Source organism: Protopterus annectens, chromosome 7.part0 (assembly GCF_019279795.1).
Source record: "Protopterus annectens isolate FY-2018-M chromosome 7.part0, PAN1.0, whole genome shotgun sequence".
Classification (NCBI taxonomy): Eukaryota; Metazoa; Chordata; order Ceratodontiformes; family Protopteridae; genus Protopterus; species Protopterus annectens.
The window spans coordinates 613,275,641-613,295,389 of record NC_056739.1 but is presented as its reverse complement, the minus strand read 5'-3'; positions in this window follow the sequence as shown (position 1 = coordinate 613,295,389).

Here is a 19,749-nt window from a genome sequence, read left to right as displayed (position 1 = left end):
CCTGGCTGAGTACAGCCCCCACCCCATGGTTTGAAGCATCCACTTGCACAACAAATTCTTTGCTGTAATCTGGGCTAGCTAACACAGGGGGTCCTCCCAAAGCTCCTTTAAGCTTCTGGAATGCCTGCTCACACACTGTGGTCCACACTACCCTATCTGGCTTGTTTTTCCTTGTCAGGTCTGTGAGGGGAGCAGCCATGTTACTATAATTGGGCACAAACTTTCTGTAGCACCCTGCTGTCCCTAAGAATGTCTTCACCTGCTTTTTGGTAACAGGGGCAAGTCATGCCTAAATGGCTTCCACATTGGCAGGTTCTGGTCTGATTTTACCACTCCCCACTCTATGTCCCAGGTAGGAGACCTCTGGCATACCCGCCTGACATTTACTGGACTTAATGGTCAACCCTGCTCTCTGTAGTCTGCACAGAACCATCCTGACATCCTAAGGGTGCTCTTGCCAGGGATGGCTGTGGATGGCAATATTATCCAGAGGACTCCCTGTGTTAGCTAGCCCAGATTACGGCAAAATTTCCTGCTCCTGCTAGGATACGATCTGCCAGACTCTGAAATATTGCTGAGGCATTTTTCATCCCAAAGGACATCTTCATGAACTCATACAAGCTGAAAGAAGTCACAAAGGCTAACCTCTCACTAGCGCTGGGAGTCAAGGGCACCTGCCAGTAACCCTTGGTAAGATCAATAGTAGTAAGATACTTAGCCCCACCCAGCTGCTCTAGGGCTTCACCTGCCCTAGGCATGGGGTAAGCATCTGACTTGGCGTGACTATTTAGTTTCCTGTAATCCACACAGAACCTGGTGCTGCCATCCTTCTTTAGTATCAGCACCACTGTGGGAGGCCAAAGGACTGCTGGTGTCCTGGATTACCCCAGTTCCAAAATGTTCCATATCTCCTCCCTCAGAGTCTGTTTGACTCTCTCAGGCAACCTATAATGGGCCTGCTTAATAGTCCTTTGGGGTCCTGTATCCACATGGTGCTGCACCAGGTGGGTGCACCCTGGTTTCCCAGTGAACATGCCCCAAATTCCTGTAACACTATTCAGATTTCTCAAACCTGGGTAGGGGATAGCTGCTGGGACATTGCTACCCCTTCCACTGAGGTGTCATTCTGAGCTTCACTGAGGAGACCAGTCACCAGTTCCCCCTCAGACTCCTCCTGCCATCCACTGGAAATACTTAGCACAAGGGCATCTCTGTCATAGTAAAGTTTTATCATGTTAACATGGTACAGTTTGTGCCCCTGCCTCCTGCCTAGCAGTTCTACAATATAGTTAACATCACTGACCTTCCTGAAGGTTCCCTCACAAGCTGTCTGAAGCTTGTTGTGTCTGATAGTAATGAGAACCATCACAGCATACTCTTTAACTTGAGCATTTCTGTCATACCAGACCTTTTTCTGCTATTTGCTTCTGACAGGTTCTCCTGGGCCAATCCAATGAGCTCCCTGAGCTTTGTCCTGAGGTTTAGGACATATGCCACAAAAGACTCCTTGTAGGATTCATACTCACCCTCTAACTCATCACAAATCAAATCTAGAGGTCCCCTCACCCTATGTCCTTACAGCAACTCAAAGGGTGAAAAAACAGTGTTTTCCTGGGCCATCTCTCTGTAAGCATCAATAGATGGGGTGAATATTCATCCCACTCCCTCTTGAACTGGTCTTAAAATGCCCAAAGCATGGTCTTTAGTGTAAAGTTTAACCTCTCCACCAGACCATTAGTCTGGGGATGGCAGGGGATGGTCTTTAGGTGCTTCACCCCACAGTGCTTCCACAGACAAGCCAGCAGGTCTGACATGAAATTGGCACATCTGGCAGTCAGTATTTCTTTTGGGAAAGCTACCCTGCTGAAAACCTCTAACAAAGCATTTGCCACCTTTTCTGCCTTAATGGAGGACAAAGCCACTGCTTGAGGGTATATGGTAGCATAATCAACCATTAGGATATACTTCTTCCCTGTAGAATTTGGGGCACTCAGAGGTCCCACAATATCCATAGCTACCCCCTGAAATGGCTCCTCCATCACAGCCAAAGGCATCAAAGGAGCTTTGACCTTGTCCCTTGCCTTGCCTACTTTTTGGTACTGTGCCCAGGCCCTGCAGTACCCTGTTACATCTCTGGAAATCCCAAGTCAATAAAAGTTCTGCATAATACGTCTGTTTGTACACTTTATGCCCATATGACCTGCAAAGGAAATGTCATGGGCTATGGCTAGAAGTGCCAGACTGTAGGCTCTGGGCACTACCAACTGCTGTATTCTCTCATCCTCTAGACCTCTGCCAGGGGTCCACTCTCTGTAAATAACCTTTTGTCCCAGTATACAGATTCCCCTTTTCTTTGACAATCAGGTGTCTCTCTAGCTACCTCCCTCAGGCCTTGTAATGTAGGGTCTGAGAGCTGAGCCTGTCTCATCGCTCTCTTTGTAATCCTTCCCAGCTACCCTTCCACAGTAAGCCTGGTATTCTCTGACAGTGGTGCCTCACTGTCAGCTTGGGTACTGCCATTCTCCTCTGCCCTTGCAGTCACTCTGTCCAAGGGAACATCAGTACACACAAGCAGTTGTGGCTCACCTTCAGTCTCACTGCTGCAGGGTAGATCCCTCTCTGAAGTAACCACCACACCAGTCCTGGCTTCAAGTCTGTGGTCTGTCTGGGTCCCCCCCAGGCTACCAGATCCACATGCTTGTCTCCATGCCTGACTGCATGTAACTGCATGCACACAAGGTACTGCATTATCAAAATCATTCCCTAGCAGGACATCTCCAGGGATATCCTCAAACACAACTACTTGCTGGCTTCCTTTTCCACCCTACCAGTCAAGGTGAACCCTAGCCAAAGATATTTGGAATGTGGTCCCTCATAAAACTCTAACTGGATAGACTGCCCAAGCAGGTAGTGCTCCTCCTTAACCATTGCAGGCTTCACAATGGTTATGTCAGAAGCTGTGTCTCTCTTAAAAATTGTCTCTTTCCATTCACTAAGATAGGATATAAACTCTTGTGGTAGTTTGGTACCCTTGTTGTCTCCAGACAACCCACTGCTGGCATTCTGTCATTCTCAGTTACTGGCTCTCCCACCTTTTGTTCCCCACCTTGCCTCTGTGGACATCTATATGCTACATGGCTCCACTTTTTGCATTTAAAACATGTATCCCTTGGTCTTGGACATGTACTTGTACTAGTGGCTTCCCCTGCTACTATTGGGGCAGTTTAGGCTACCCACCATGGGTTCCCTTACACCCATGAGCAGCACTGGCTATCCCTTTCCTGTGCAGTGATGCCCTAATTGCTAGATATAGGTCTCCCTTTTTCCCCAACTCATCTGCAGTATTGCATTGCCTATCTGCTAAACAGATTCTCATGCCCTCAGGCAAAGTGCTAAGGGCTAGTTTCCTCACCAAGAGTTCTGCCAGCCCTTCAAAAGTGGTGACCTGACATCCACTCACCCATCTATTAAAATAAGTGCTCATCTCGACAATATATTCGCACATGCTGTCTATAAGTTTCAGGTGTTAACTTAAAACACTCTAATAAACAATTTTTAACAGTGTTATAATTTAAGCAATCAGTATCAGACAATTTAGAAATAGCAGTTACAGCTTTAGCATGGAGTAAGTTGGTTAGGATCCATACCCAGAGTCCTTGGTCAGCATTATACTGTTTACATTCTCTTTCAAACATGAAACTATCAAAATTATCACCCTCTGTAAATTGTGAAAGAAATTTACTGACCTTTGTGGCTTCTGGGTGGTTTAACTTTACACTGGTGTGATTGCTCATATAAGCAAATCGTAACCACGAAAATCAAAACAGCAACAGTTTTAAATGTTCAAAAAACAGATTTGCTAATTTTCAAACATAAATGTCGAAAAAAAAATGTAATGAAGTGTAAAGCAGGGGGAAAAGTCCTCCTGCACCCCCCACACCCCCCCCCCACTTTAATATTCTAACTCTGAGATCACACTACAGTGGGGAAAGGGACCATTTTTCTATCCCCACTATAGTGCAATCTGCCCCAAAATGCCAAATGTGCAATGAGCAAATGTCACTGTGCATTCATTCATTGCACATTCAAAACTTTTGCATTCGACGTTTGCAAACTTTGCAAACATCTTGGAATAGCTTCTGTAGCTTACCCTGAACAAGCTTAAACTGTTTTTTTAGCTGTTTGCTGCATTATTTTAAAATCTGCACTTAGTTACTTTTTAGTCGAATTTGATCGAAAGTTTGTTTGTTTGTTTAATTTAACTGTTGAGGCTGCCCACTAAAGTGTGCTAGCCTGTGTAACTGATTTATCACTGTTTCTGCATTTTCTATGTGTTTCTATCAAAAAAAACAAAAAAACAAAAAAAAAATCCTTGTTTTCCCGCCTCTCCTCGACTAGTTTAGACCAGTTTACAGGCATTGCTGTATTCTGGGCTGTGGTGTAGTTATTACCTTACTTGGATAGAAGGAAGTTTCTTTGCTCACCAGTGGGAATGGGGAGCCTTGAGCAGCCTATCTGTCCCTGTAGGAAGTGACCTCAGCATAAGAGCTGTAGTAATTGGTTGTTTTGGACCATTTCTAGCTCTTTTGTAGTTCCCTGTTTAAAATCCATGTTTGCGCGGCTTTGAGCGATTGTGCGCATAGCGCAGCACTGGTTAAACAAGGTTAAACTTCTTCTGGCTCCGCCAAGTCTGCTCTCCAAATTTTCCCTTAAGGAAGCTCTACTCTTAGTATAATCAGACTACTCACTATATTATAAGTCTAGCTCTTGTTCTCAATATTTCTCTACTAAGTAAGCACTCTCATACTAAGTAAAGCACTACATCTACCTACCACCCCTGTGAATATCCACTTCCCTTAAAGGCACAGCACTCCCTTATACTGTTCTAGCATGTCGAGTGGTAGATTACTGGCGTCCTCTCCAGTTCAGCTGGTCAATCTGGGTATCTTGAGACAATGCTACAATTGTCTCATGCACACAGACAACCCTCTCCTCCTCCCAACAAACACAAATACATGTGAGAGATGCAACTATATAGCCAAACTGGAGGCTGAACTCTCTCAACTCAGGGCTGGCATGACCAGACAGGAGGAGATGGTAAACACACACACAACAATCCCAGTCCCACATAGACCTACCACAACTGCAAACCAAACACATAAAAACAAAAAGACATACTCGGAGGCTCTAATAAAAAACTTACCAAAACAACAGAGGCTCCCAAAGCAGACATCCAAAAATCCATGACCTCAAAACAAAACACATGCAACACATACTTCAATAAATCAGTGTGTCAACCAATCACAGCCCGTAAGGCCAAACACCATACCTGATACACTAGTAATAGGTGACTCTATAGTCAGACACACTGATGTCCCGCTGACCAGGCTGAACAAGGAGAGGGTGACTGTGAGCTGCCTATCAGGAGCTAGGATCCACCACATAACACACGCACTCAAGTCACTCCAAAGCAAGTACAAATATGACTCCGTCATTGTCCATGCTGGCGTGAATGACCTGAGACGTACCTCCCTGGACTACATGAAAAGAGACATAGAGGAGCTCTCCGATTATGTAGCCCAGGCTGGTATGACCCTGACCCTGAGCAGCATCTTGCCCTCACCAAGAATGATGCCACAATCCAAAGACAAGATGATCAGCTTTAATAATTGGCTCAAGTACTGGTGTCATTCTAAGGGGATCTAATGTCTGTCTGCCTGGGATGACATGTTGGACAAGCCACGCTGCTTCGCAAGGGATGGCTTACACCTGTCACCACTGGGCTTCCAGATATTGGCTAAGGCTCTTGCCACCCCCATAGTGCCTTTTTTAGGCAAGGCTCAAAAGACAAACCCACCTCCTTAGAAAACAAAAATGGAAAAAAACTAAGGGTAATGCTGCTCAATGCCAGAAGTCTAAATTTCAAGATGCAGGCACTCGATGCACTCCTCAGCATGGAGAACATTGACGTCTGTGCAGTAAGTGAAACCTGGTTCAAGGCTCCTGAGAGCACCCCAGCGCTACCAGGCTATACCTCGTAGCATGCTTTTCGGCCCCAAAACCCGGGCCGAACCACAAAGGGAGGGGGAGTGTCCATATTCATCAAGGACACCCACACCTCCAGGTTAGTAGCAACACATGAAGCATCAGAGACCATACAGGTGCAACTAACCATAGGCAAAACTGCTATACAACTGGTATCATGTTACAGACCACCATCCCAATCTCAGGAACTCCACTCAGCCTTCCTGAAGACATTGGAGGATATGAATGTATCACAAAATACCATCATACTGGGAGACTTCAACTACCCAAACATAGATTGGGTACATTATTCTAGCCCTAATACCCTAGCCCAAAGGTTCCTGGAATTCATAAATTCAAATGCACTGGAACAACTAGTCACCTCTCCCACTAGGGGAGATAATATACTAGACCTGATCATCACAAACATGGGGACAAAGTGCTCCACACCAGAGGTATACCCCTCACTAGTGAGATCTGACCACAAACTAATCACCCTGGATATACATATCCCACCTCCACCCCCAGCACAAAAGACCACAGTGAAAAACTTCTCAAAAGCAGACTTCACTCTTCTTAAGACTGAGATGGTATCCTTTAAGCCCACTGAGCCAGTGGATACCACATCCCACAATGCCGAATCCTTCACAAATGCTTTCTATGGACATCTCCAAGAATGCATGGATCATGCAATCCCAAATAAATCCAAGTCCCTCTCCACCAAAGGCAAGCATCCTGTCTGGTGGACCTCAGCCATTAACAAATTGTATAACAAAGAAAGGAAGCTACTGCACGTCAGAGCAAAATCCCATAAAGGGAAGACATCTCTGATCAACATTAGCAGAAAACTACATTCTCTCATAAAAACATCCAAGGTCAACTTTGAGAGAAAAATCGCTAAGGACACTAAAGATAACCACAAAGCCTTCTTCAGCTATGTTAGAAACCTGGGCGGAAACCCTCAGATATGCTCAGAGTTAGTTCACAACAACAAAAAATACACTGAACCCACAGATATTGCCAACATTCTGGCTGACAGGTTCAGTGCAAATTTCTCCCCTCCCTCACCCCCAAAAGAAGAAATACTTATCCCAGCTGAATGTAATCTCCCTGTCATCTCAGATGTCCAAGTGAGAACTGCCCTAAACAAAGCTAAAAACACAGCATCAATGGGACCTGACGGTATCCCGGGTTGCATGCTACGTGAACTCCAAGAGGAGCTAAACCCACACATAAAAATGCTATTTAACCTTAGCCTTACTGCAGGATATGTACCTGAACACTGGCGTACAGCAACAGTGGTCCCACTCCACAAAGGGGGTACCTCTGCAGACCCTGGGAACTACTGCCCCATAAGCTTAACCAGCCTGGTCTGCAAAGCTATGGAAAGAATCATTATGGAACTCATAAACAGAGACATAGGGGACCTATAGACACTTGACCCCACCCAGTTCGGCTTTGTAAAGGGCAGATCCTGCCTTTTGAACCTGGTTGACTTTTTCGAAACAGTCACTAGAGCCATTGATGAGGGCAAGGCAGTCCATACAGCCTACCTGGACTTGGCTAAAGCCTTCGACACAATGCCCCACTCAGGCATCATAGATAAGCTCAACAGCTTAAACGTAAACCCTTATGTCACTAGATGGGTTGCAAACTGGCTAAAGGACAGAACCCATAAAGTTAAAATCACTGGAGCAATGTCAGACTCAAAGCCATTCACAAGTGGTGTCCCACAGGGATCTGTCCTGGGACCCCTCTTGTTCGGCATTTATTTCTCAGATGTTAAAGCAAACATGGGAGAGTTGTAGCTGACAAAGTTCGCAGATGACTGCAAACTAGGCGCCATAGTCGATACACCAGCGGACACATACATCCTACAAAAAGGCCTCACAGAAATGGACAACTGGTGCCGGAGTCACGGCCTTAAACTAAATGCCAAAAAATGTATAGTCATCCCCTTTTGGAAAAACAAAGTACCCACAAATTATCACATAGACAGCAACCCACTGAGTACGGAAAAAGTAATCAGAGACCTAGGGACCCAAGTCGACAGCGACCTCTCATTTGACACCCATGTTGCCAAAGTGGTTAGAAAAACATTCTACCTTGCACACCTCATCATGAAGGGAATCACATCCAGATCCAAGGATGTCATTGTACCCCTATACTCCTCCCTCATCAGACCCATGATTGAGTACAATGCCCCATTTGGTATGTACCTCACCCGGCATTTGCAACAGCTGAAGAGACCACAAAAGTACCTCACCAAGAGGATCAAGGGTCTCCAACATATGTCTTATTCTGCCAGACTAAAGAAACTTCAGCTCTATTCAGTAGCATACCGCCTGTTCAGAGGTGATCTCTGCCTGATGTACAAGGCCATGTCCAATCAGGATCTGATGGACATGTTCCACCTCAAAAAATCTATATCCATCAGGACCACGAGAGCTAAAGACTTAAACCTCGGCACAAGTATGAATAGGACATGCTGGAGGGATAGATTCATAACCCAGAGGCTTCCCATGCTTTGGAACAAGATCCCAGTTCGCATTAGGCAGAGCCCCTCACTGACTCTCTTCAAGAGAAATCTTGATGAGTGGATGGGAGATCATAAGTTTACCCCAGGGGTCACATCTGTGTCACTGCTAGACAGGGGCACAATAAACTAATTCTATTATATAAGGGGACCTTCACTGTGTCACTACTAGACAGAGGCACAGTATTCTAAATTTATTCTGTACATTTTTGTACCATTTCATGGGGTGGCAAAAGCCACATCACTATGGCTAAGCTTACAAATGCCCCAGGGCAGATAGCCTAGTACTAAACTATGAAACTATGAAACTATGTGCAAAATGCACACATGAAGGTAAACCCTTCTGGGCTTCCATTATTCCCTTCCCCATTACCTCCATGACCCTGGCGAAGAGTCAGCATCTCCTTCTCATGTTGCCTCTGCCTCTCATTCTCTTCAGCTTCCAGACATCTATCTGTCCACTGATTCTATTGCCATCTGTTTCTCCTTTTCTTCAGCCTCCAAATACCACAGTCTCTCTGCTGATTCTAGTTTTAACCATTTGGCCTCCAGTTCAAGTCTGTTTAACTCCAGATAGATTTTTAAGTCCTCTGTGGAAAGGCTGAACTGTCCATTTTCTGAGAGTTGTACATCTCCAAGGCTAGCCTGATTGTCCTCCTGGTTGCTGGTCTATAATGCAGCTGTGTCCAAGGCTGTAATAATTTCTGCTTTAGTCAGGTTGGCATGCACCAGTCCTTTGGTCTGGCACATCTCAGCTAACTGCCTCCTTGTCACCTTGCCATACTCCTCTACTGACATCCTTTCCTGCTTTCCTGACTAACTAAGCCAAAAATAAATAAATAAATAAAACTATTGTGATTTGAAACTCTGAATGTTCACTGTGTGGCTGCCTGAGAATGCAAACACCGTCCTCAGTGACAACTGTTTACAGGTTATGGGAGTTCAAGATCCATACCACTGAATCTTAATATGTGGATATCCCACCACTGCCAACCAATTAATATGTGACACCCCACCACTGGCCCAGTAATTAAGGAGCCTCAATCCTCACCACTGGCAACAGAGGGGGACGTAGACACACTGAGAGGATGACAAGTATGCACACAGTAAAGTGCAATTTCCTTAAGAGCACAGAGAGAGACCACAGTCAGTCTGAGGATGGTTTCTCCCTCTTTCTCCAGATCCCCAATAAAACTCCCCACTGGCACAGCTACAGAGTTGAGATCTCAGCTGAGTGGCCAAGCAAAGACCTCCAGCACCCTCTCTGTCCAATCAGTGCTTCATGTCCCTAGCTGACACACACACTATTTGAGATTTGGTTTATACACACACACACACACACACACACACACACACACACACACACACACACACACACACACACACACATACACACACACACACACACACACACACACACACACACACACACACACACATACACACACGCACACACATGCACACACACACACACACACACACACACACACACACACACACACACACACACACACACACACACACACACACACACACACACCTTGGAAAGGCTGGAACAGGTTTACTAGCTATGCCAAATGCCAAATGCTATGTATAGCCAATTTTGGACTTCTAAAAGCAGAGGTGGCTAACTTCACTACACCTATCCAAATGGAAAATAGCTGCATGACTGCTGAATCATACACCAATGCACTGTATGAGCACATACCAAACAAAAAAAAGACGCTCTCCTCCAAAAAAAGGAAGCCAATCTGATGGTTCCCAACCATAACCAAACTCTACAACAGAAGGAAAAAAACTGTTGCAGAAAAGGGTGAAGTCCCAAGACTAGGAAAAACTTCCTTGTCAGCCTCACCAAAAAAAACTGAGATCCATCATCAAATCCTCTAAAGCTAGCTATGAAAGCAAAATTGCTGCAGACTCTAAAGACAACCACAAGGCATTCTATAGTTATGTCAAGAATCTACATGGCAATACTCAGATCTGCTCTGAGTTAGAGCTTAATGGCAGTACATATACAGAACCAGCTGATATTGCCAACATATTGGCCAACAGATTCAGTGCGAACTTTACCCCCCCTTTCACCCCCTAAAGGGCCTATCACAATACCTAAGGAATGCCAAGTCCCTATTATCATTACTGCATAGGTAAAAACCACATTGTCCAAAGCCAAGAATACAGCTTCCATGGGAACTGATAATATACCTGGCTGTGTTCTACATGAATTACATAGTGAACTGGCACCACACCTGAGTACCCTGTTCAATCACAGCCTCATTTCAGGCTTTGTTCCTACCGAATGTTGCACTGCTATGGTCATCCCACTCTGCAAAGGGGGAGCGACTACAGACCCTGGGAACTACCATCCTATTAGCCTGATGAGTCTGACATGTAAGGCTATGAAGTGCATCATCTTGGACATTATAAATAAGGACACAGGGAATCTCCAAACTCTGGACCCCATGCAGTTTGGATTTGTGAAAGGTAGAACATGCCTGCTCAACCAGATAGGCTTCTTCGAGTCTGTCACCAGAGCTGTGGATGAGGGCAAGGTAGTTCACACAGCCTACCTAGATCTTGCCAAGGCCTTTGGCACCATCCCTCACTCAGGAATCTTAGATAGACTCACTAAACTAGGCATAATCCCTATGTCATAAGATGGGTTGCCAACTGGCTCACTGATAGAACCCACATTGTGAAAGTAGAGGACTCCAAATCTGACTACCGACCAGTTACAAGTGGTGTTCTATAGAGATTGGTCCTAGGTCCTCTCCTGTTTGGCATCTACTTCTCTGAAGTTCAAGCTAACACAAAGGGACTCTGTCTGACCACATTTGCAGATGATTGCAAACTGGGAGCCATTATTGATTCTCCAACTGATGTAGACATTATACAAAAAGGCCTCACTGACACCAATGACTGGTGTCAGAACCATGGCCTTAAGCTCAGTGCCAAAAAGTGCATTGTCATTCCCTTTTGGAAATATTCAGTGCCCATGAACTACCACATAGGCGTTAGTCCACTAAACACCAAAGGTGTGATAAGAGACCTGGGGACACAGGTTGACAGCAACCTCTCCTTTGATAATCACATCACCACTGTAGTCAGAAAGTCCTTCTATGTGGCACATCTCATTACAAAAGGGTTTCTCGTCCATGAAGAAAGAGGTCATAATCCCTCTCTACTCGTCCCTCATTACACTTATTATAGAACAGAATGCCCCATTTGGTATGTATCTCACTAGACACCTACAACAACTGGAAAGGCCACAAAAATACCTCACTAAGGGGATCTTAGGCCTTAGACACATGTCCAATATGGACAGACTCAAAAAACTCCATGTATACTCTGTCTCTTATCGCCTACTTAGAGGAGATCTCTGCTTGACCTGCAAAGCCATGTCTGATCCAGAGCTGCTAGATATGGTACACCTAAAGAAATGCCAATCCCTCTGTGCCACATGCTCCAGGGACCTAAACCTCAATACCACAATACACAGAACATGCTGGAGGGACAGGTTCCTAACCCAGAGACTTCCTATACTCTGGAACAAACTTCCCATTCACATCAAGCAGAGCACTTCACTGGCCCTCTTTAAGAGAAATCTTGACAAGTGGATTGGCAATAGGAAGTTCACCCCAGGCATCACTTCAGTGGCCTTGCTTGACAGGGGCACTTGAAACTAACTTTGGGCAGCATGATCCCAGGGAATCTTCTTGGGCTAGGCTTATATAGGCTCCAGGTCCATTCTCCTAGTACACACCTATGAACCTATGAACCTATGCCCCCTTTTGCCCAGACTATAAGGTAGGTTTGACTCCCACCAGCCACTCATCAGCTACTCTAAGGCCCTTAACAAAGGGTGTCCAATCTTACTATGTAATGTTACTATTAATCCAAATGGTAGTTTGACCAAGAGCAAGGCTATTAGGAGGGGCCCACAGTGTCACCAAATAAGTATACAAGTACTCTCAGAACTTAAATATGTCTCACAAATACCAGCCACAATGATGGGTTTAAATACATTTAATAATAGATAATAAAAGAACAAGAAAATGCTCAGTAAATAATCACAGTTGCATCAGAGTTCAAAATCATAGGAAATATTTAAAGCAGCATTGCAGTACAGTCTCAAATAAATAAAGAAAACATCTAAGCTATACTTCACTATACTCCTGTCTGAATCTAATTGAATTACTGTACCCTAGTTAACTTACTTAGAGAGCAACAAGGAGGCAGATGTGATGAATGGGTTTTCCAGCTGATGCTGTCAGGTCAAAGACAAATACAGAATGTTCTGTCTTTCTCAGAGAGTTCTTAACTCATTCACTCTAATGGAGCTTGGGAAGATTGCACTGTAACTTCTAGTGCGTGGAGCCTAAGCCTTTTGACAAAATCAAATTATGTCTTCACATTTCAAACAAATGTTCATATGTCTGGAACTATAGGAGCTATGAAAGAAGTATAAATGGTGAACTTTCCAGCACAAACTTTAGGTTCTAGATCTTAAACTGAATTTTATACATCAGAGTAAACACAGTCCCCCGAATTCACTAATCTTCTATGCAGGACTAGTCTAGTCCTGCATGGAAGTGGCCATTTAGGAGGAAGATGGCAGCACGCCATGCATATTAATGAAGGTGCGCTGCCTGAACTCCTAATCCAACATGGAGCGTGTACGAGTGTAGGGGGCAGAATAAACATGCCCCTGCAAAGAAGAACAACAGAAAGTGAAAATAAATGACCAAGACTGCTCATAGGTGTCCATATATCCCCACCAACAGTCCCCCATGTATACAACAGCGACAGTTCATAAAAATAAAAAGGAATCACTACTAACCCATTGTATATAATCACTTTGTTTTTATAATTGCTAACTTCTGTGTAATCTATGTAAGTTTGTCTTTGTGGAGCTTTTCTCCCCAGGCCTCTGCTGAAAATGGACAAGTATCCAGTCGGACTATCCCGGTAAACAAATGTAAAATAAATAAATAAATACCCCCCACCCAGCCAAACACATCCACCCTGCAATACACTACCAAGCTCATAGTATTGTACGTCTGTCATTGAAATAAGGAATTAAATTAACCCTCTGTTATGTTTCACATGTCAACATCACATACCCCTCTCCCCCACCCACTAGGCAGGCAGAGCAGTACAGGCCCATCCAACCCAGGCCATCCCCAACCCATACATGCATAACGCACAGTTCTGCTTCCCCCTACCCATAGCACACATGCAGCCACCATCCCTACCCTGGTTACCGGCCCATAGCTACCACACCAACACATTGCCCCCCCACACCCTTGTCCCGACCCAAGTATCTTAGGTGTGGCACACACCATAGGCCGTGCACATAGCCAGGGGTACATATGTAACCCTGGGTGTAGATGAAGGTTGAATACCCAATGTTTGGGTAGTCCCACATGGGATGAATGTATTCCTGGTACTAACAATAGATCTCAGGTGTGACTCTGTGTACACTAACAGATTTAGTTGTAGGTATCACAAAGCATATATGGCGCACAAGGTTGGCCGGTATGGATACGAAACACAGTATCCAGCAATACCAGTCAACATTACAGGATATGTAGCTAAATATTTAGAGGTATATGTGTTTGTATAAATACCCATAACTATATAGATATATATACCTCCCCCTCTCAGTAGTACAAATGTATACATACATAGATAGACATATATATAAATACCCATATATAGATATATACATATGCAGACACCCATACATCCACATGTCGTTAGATCTATGTGTGTATATATATATATATATATATATATATATATATATATACAGCAATATATATATATATATATATATATATATATATATATATATATATATATATATATATATATATATATATATATATATATATATATATATATATATATATATATATATATATATATATATATATATGTGTGTGTATGGAGACATCTACACACACACACACATATATATATATATATATATATATATATATATATATATATATATGTGTGTGTGTGTGTGTGTGTGTGTAGATATACACAGATATATATCTATGATATAATACAGTACTTAAGAATGACATATGTTCACAGGCCATACCAACGGAGGTTAGGGGCCCAAGCAGCAAACATGTAACACGTAGCATGAACACCCCCCAGCCAGACAGGGGAAACATACAAACAAACACACAAACAATGTAAACAATCCACTGCTCCCCAGACCACAGGAAGGATACAACTGGGGGGGGGACACAGTGGACCTGAGAATTCTAATCTTGGAACAGAGACAGGAGCGTCCCTTGCAAGACACCCCAAAAATTGTCTTGTTATAGGAGAAAGTCTGTGCAATGACTTATCAAGGCAGGGCGTGTACGTACCCGGACTACAAGGGTGGGAAAGCCTGATGACCCATGGCTCGAGACAACGTACGAGATGGGTCCCGTGAAGTGGAAAGTGGGCAGTGTGTAGTGGTGTGTTTAGACCCGACCTGCACCCAGAGTAAGGATGAGTGTTGGAGAGGAGGTATGGGTGGGGGAACTATGGGTATGTAATTATGGGTCTAGGTGTGCAGGTGTTTGCTGGAGTGGGTCTATTCGGACCTCCCCAGGGATGTAAGCAATAGTGTTCATTGGGCAGAGCCACCACCCAACGAGCAGCCACTCCCGCTACGAGTCCCACTGCAGCACAGTCTATTTTACATGGCAAAGTACAGTATAACCAGATGTATTATTGCAAATCCCACTAAATAAGACCAAAGAACACATGGTCGCAACAACTCACTGTAGGCATGTAAGCCGAACTATGTGGCATCACAAGGTATTATTGTTGTCCCCACCCCCACCCAGGGGTGTAAGTGTCCAAACCTACCTCCAAATGCAGTGTATATACACAGCTGTTGCTGGAGAAGAAATGGCCACCTGTGGACCTTCCCATCACCCTACTTGCACATCCCTGGACATTCCCCTACTATGTGGCCCTCTGTGCTCCCCATTAACACCACTTATCTATCAACCCCTCTGTCATTATTACTACAGTCACAGGTAGGTGTCACCCTCTTCCCCAACTATATTGGCAGATTCTGGAACCACCTACCCATGTGTATTACCTCAGCTGCCCCACATGACACATGTAAATAACACATGAAGGAACATCTCAAGCACACTTAGAACAGCACATGCTCACCACCCCCCAACTAACACTCCATACCCCTACACCAACTAGTGAAACTGACACCTCCTGTCCTATCCACATACAAATCCCAACATCCTGCATACCTTCCCTATTGCTACAACACCAATCATACCAACAGCCTACTATGCAGTTAGAATGTACTCCCCTTTACCAACCTACCTACTCCTTCACTATTCACTTCTACTCTAGCACACAGGTATAGCATAACTAAACCTAACCTGAATACCTGAGTGTAACCTATCTAGAACCGTTAAACTGGAATCACAGTTCACCTTAAACTGACCTATGTCAACAGTCATACCTGACATGTAAACTTGACCTTTGCATGTATAATACCGACATGTTAATGTGAACTAATCATGAAGAATGTGGTACGTAGCTATGTTAAGTGTGTTACTCTCTATGAATGTGTACACCTCAGTACTACGTGTAATGTGTAGCTGGAGATTACTGTGGAGCTTCACCCCCCCCAGGCGACTGCTGACAATGGAAAAGCATCCAGTCGGATGGTCCCGGTCAACAAATGTGAACTAAATACATGAAGTAGCACAGGGGTATGCTGCAGCAAGTGGGACTACACTTGTTTGGGTGGCAGTAAGCAATGTCCACACTGGTTAAGTAATGTGGAGGCCAACCCAGTGTAAGACACCATAACCGGACGTCAGCAGATCTGAGCTGATCTGAGCCTCTCGCACAACAGCGCATTCCCGCCTACACTTTCTCTACAGTGCCTTAGTCCCTCTGTAGCCAACAGCTCTCATTGTGCCCATTAACAAAGTAATCTGCACTCCCGGGTTCCAACCCTCCCACCCTGCACACTATAGTCTAAGTGAGTTACCACTAAGGCATGGCAGATACACATTCAGCTGCTATCACAAACATATCATCCATCACAGTTATTCAACAGTATAGGAAATGTATGTAGGTGTGTTAGATAAATACCAACAAACATGTACACATCGCTCAATCACAGTATTCTGAGCAGTCTATGTGTATCAATGAACTGTGCCTGTCCAAACATACTGTGAGAACAGTAGTCTTGCATAATACTGAAGAGAAGATTGAATAACGGTGCACACTGTGGGGACGTGTGGGGCGTGCTTCATGCACAGAATGTCACACCTGGGGTGGTGGTTCCGCAGAACTGAGAGATGAGCCTGGCCCCGTGTGTGAGCAAACCACTGCTTCCCGAACCACTGGCAGGATGCTACCAGTGGGAGAAACAGTGTAGACCAACTAAGTCTAATCTTGACACAACAACAGGTCCGTCCCTGGTGGGACAAACCAAAAATTGTGAATAACATCGATATTTGCACCCATCTCAGAGTACCTTCATGGCAAGGCTCATACGTACATGGACTACACGGATGAAGAGCCTGCTTAAGCTTGGGACAAGACAGTATAATGGATGAGTACCAACAAGTGCAGAGATGGAAATGTGTGGAGGTGTGGTATGGCTGGGCTAGCAACTGGGGAATGGATTGATGCTGTGTACATGGAGCCCTGGGGCCGGGGAAAGGGAGCATGGGTATGACATTAAGATAGAAATATGCAAATTATGCAGAACTGTAATAGTGTAGTGGGCAGAGCATCCACCTAATGTGCACGCATTCTCGGTTTGAGTCCCACTGCAGCACATTCTATTTTCCGTGTGAAATCAGTATAACAACATTGTTTTCGGTATAACCTACTAAGTGACATTTACACTTGAACAGAAGTACTGAATTACACATAGCCCACTCACTATTCAAAGGACATGAGACGTTACACAAATATGTATACACAGACAACATTTAATGGTGTATTTTACATTAATGTATTTCATTACCAACAGCATATAGATCTGAACATATTTAATCAGTGAGGAATGCAAGGCTCACACAGAAAAGTAGATGCAGACAGTGCGGATATATAACATACTATGCTGTCCAGGCCAGGCCCATCAATTCGTACAGCTGTGGACAAAGGATTTGCCATCAAGATAGGTAACAATAAACACTAACAGATGTAGTTCAGCTGTCTCCAGTTATACCCTTTAGTCAAAGCCTAGGGGGACATTTATTACCTGTGATAATGTCTATGTATCTGTCACATGTATGAACCCTGACCAACAAATGTTGTGGGAGTCCACGATATGACTGGGATGATAGCAGGAATGCTAGCAGTATATTATGACAGGCCAATACTGAACAACCCCTAACTGTATCACAGCAGGACAAAGCCAGCCATATATGTGGAGGACAGAGGCAGGAACACAGGGCCATACTCGTAATATTGCTGTTACATACCTTGCAAATTGCTGGTGTTACAGGATTCATTGCAACATACCCTTATGCAGGAATAACACATCAGGAACACAACTGGAAGCATCCATGTACTGATAGCACGCAACAGACAGCTTGCCAGGGATATATCTAGAACAAGACCTGTGTGGTGCACAGGAAAAAGCAAACAGACAATCCACGGGCCATTATGTGGATAGGCCCACTGTTGAGAGCTATGCAGACAGACTGCATTCCATCCTAAACTAGTATGTACACACAAACAATGCAAGACCAGCAATATACAAAGCACATAACAACACTACTCACTCTATCTGTAGGTCTGGAACTTCTTCAGATTGTGTAGTTGTCCTGTGTCTGCAAACCCCGCTGTAATAGGTACTGCAACCTGCCATCTGTAACACTGCTGCCCACATACAGAAAAGATGTCCTCCCTACTGGAAAGGTGAAGGGACAACGCCCACATGAGTAAGCAATTTATAGTACTGGGTTGCCATGATGATGATTAATGGAATCACTGCACAGCAGGCTGCACGCAGTTAGCAACTGTTGCACACTGATAGGTGCAGAGCCCATCACCTGATCATGTGCATCACCTACAAAAGCCATGCTAAAATCCATTCAAACCAACTCATTAACTCTACAGGAGAGGGAGAGTGAGAGACAGGGAGAGAGAGAAAGAAAGACAAAACAAACAAACAAAAACAAAAACAAACAAACAAACTTATAAAACAGAACCCCTCCCAGTGGGAAAGAAATAACTACAGGCCACAACCAGGAAGGTGTTGCACCTGTCCAGACAATAAAAGGTATGTAGAACATAACTGTATGTAATTTAATGTAGTATGCAGTATAGATTAATAGGCTATACGATGTAGAATGTTTGATATGTGCCATCAGTAGTTGTCCCTGTAATGATGTCTCACTGAACAACTGCTCTGGACAATGCTGTCTGTCCCTGCAAGCAGTGGGACATACCCACCAACTGTGCAGATCAGCAATGAATGACAAAGATGTCAGCCATAATATCCATGTATGTTATGTTAGTGTGGACAATAGCTGTTGGTGGATGTACTGTTGTCATGATAGACACATGGGTGTCAGACCACACCACTTGCAGGACATTCATGTGAATGTGTAATGTAGCATGCACAAATGCCATAGGTGTGTAATAGGTGTACCAGCAATCTCACACCATAGTTACCAACCTAATATTAGGCTGTGCTCACATGTGGCACTTGTCTGTGTTGCAGCAAGGCAGAACAGTGCAGCTGTGAATGACAGACGGTTACAGAATGCGGACCAGATGTCTATGCACTCCGCATATCTGTGTGATATGGAATGTGACGTGTATGTGTACAGATGCAGACACTCATATAGACATAGGCATATCAACAACGTACAACATATATCTACACATATATGTACATAGATGTATATTTACACACACACACACACACACACACACACATAAATATATATATATATATATATATATATATATATATATATATATATATATATATATATAGTGGCACTGACAATAACATGCAGGTGAAATAGTCTGTAACAGGCCAACAAAGATAAGTGTTCCCACAGTGAGCATGGCTACAAACACATAGCACAAATCATGGCACATGCACATAGCACAAAGCTTGGTACAATACAACATATGTCCCAATGGTAGGTAAGCAGCTGACATAA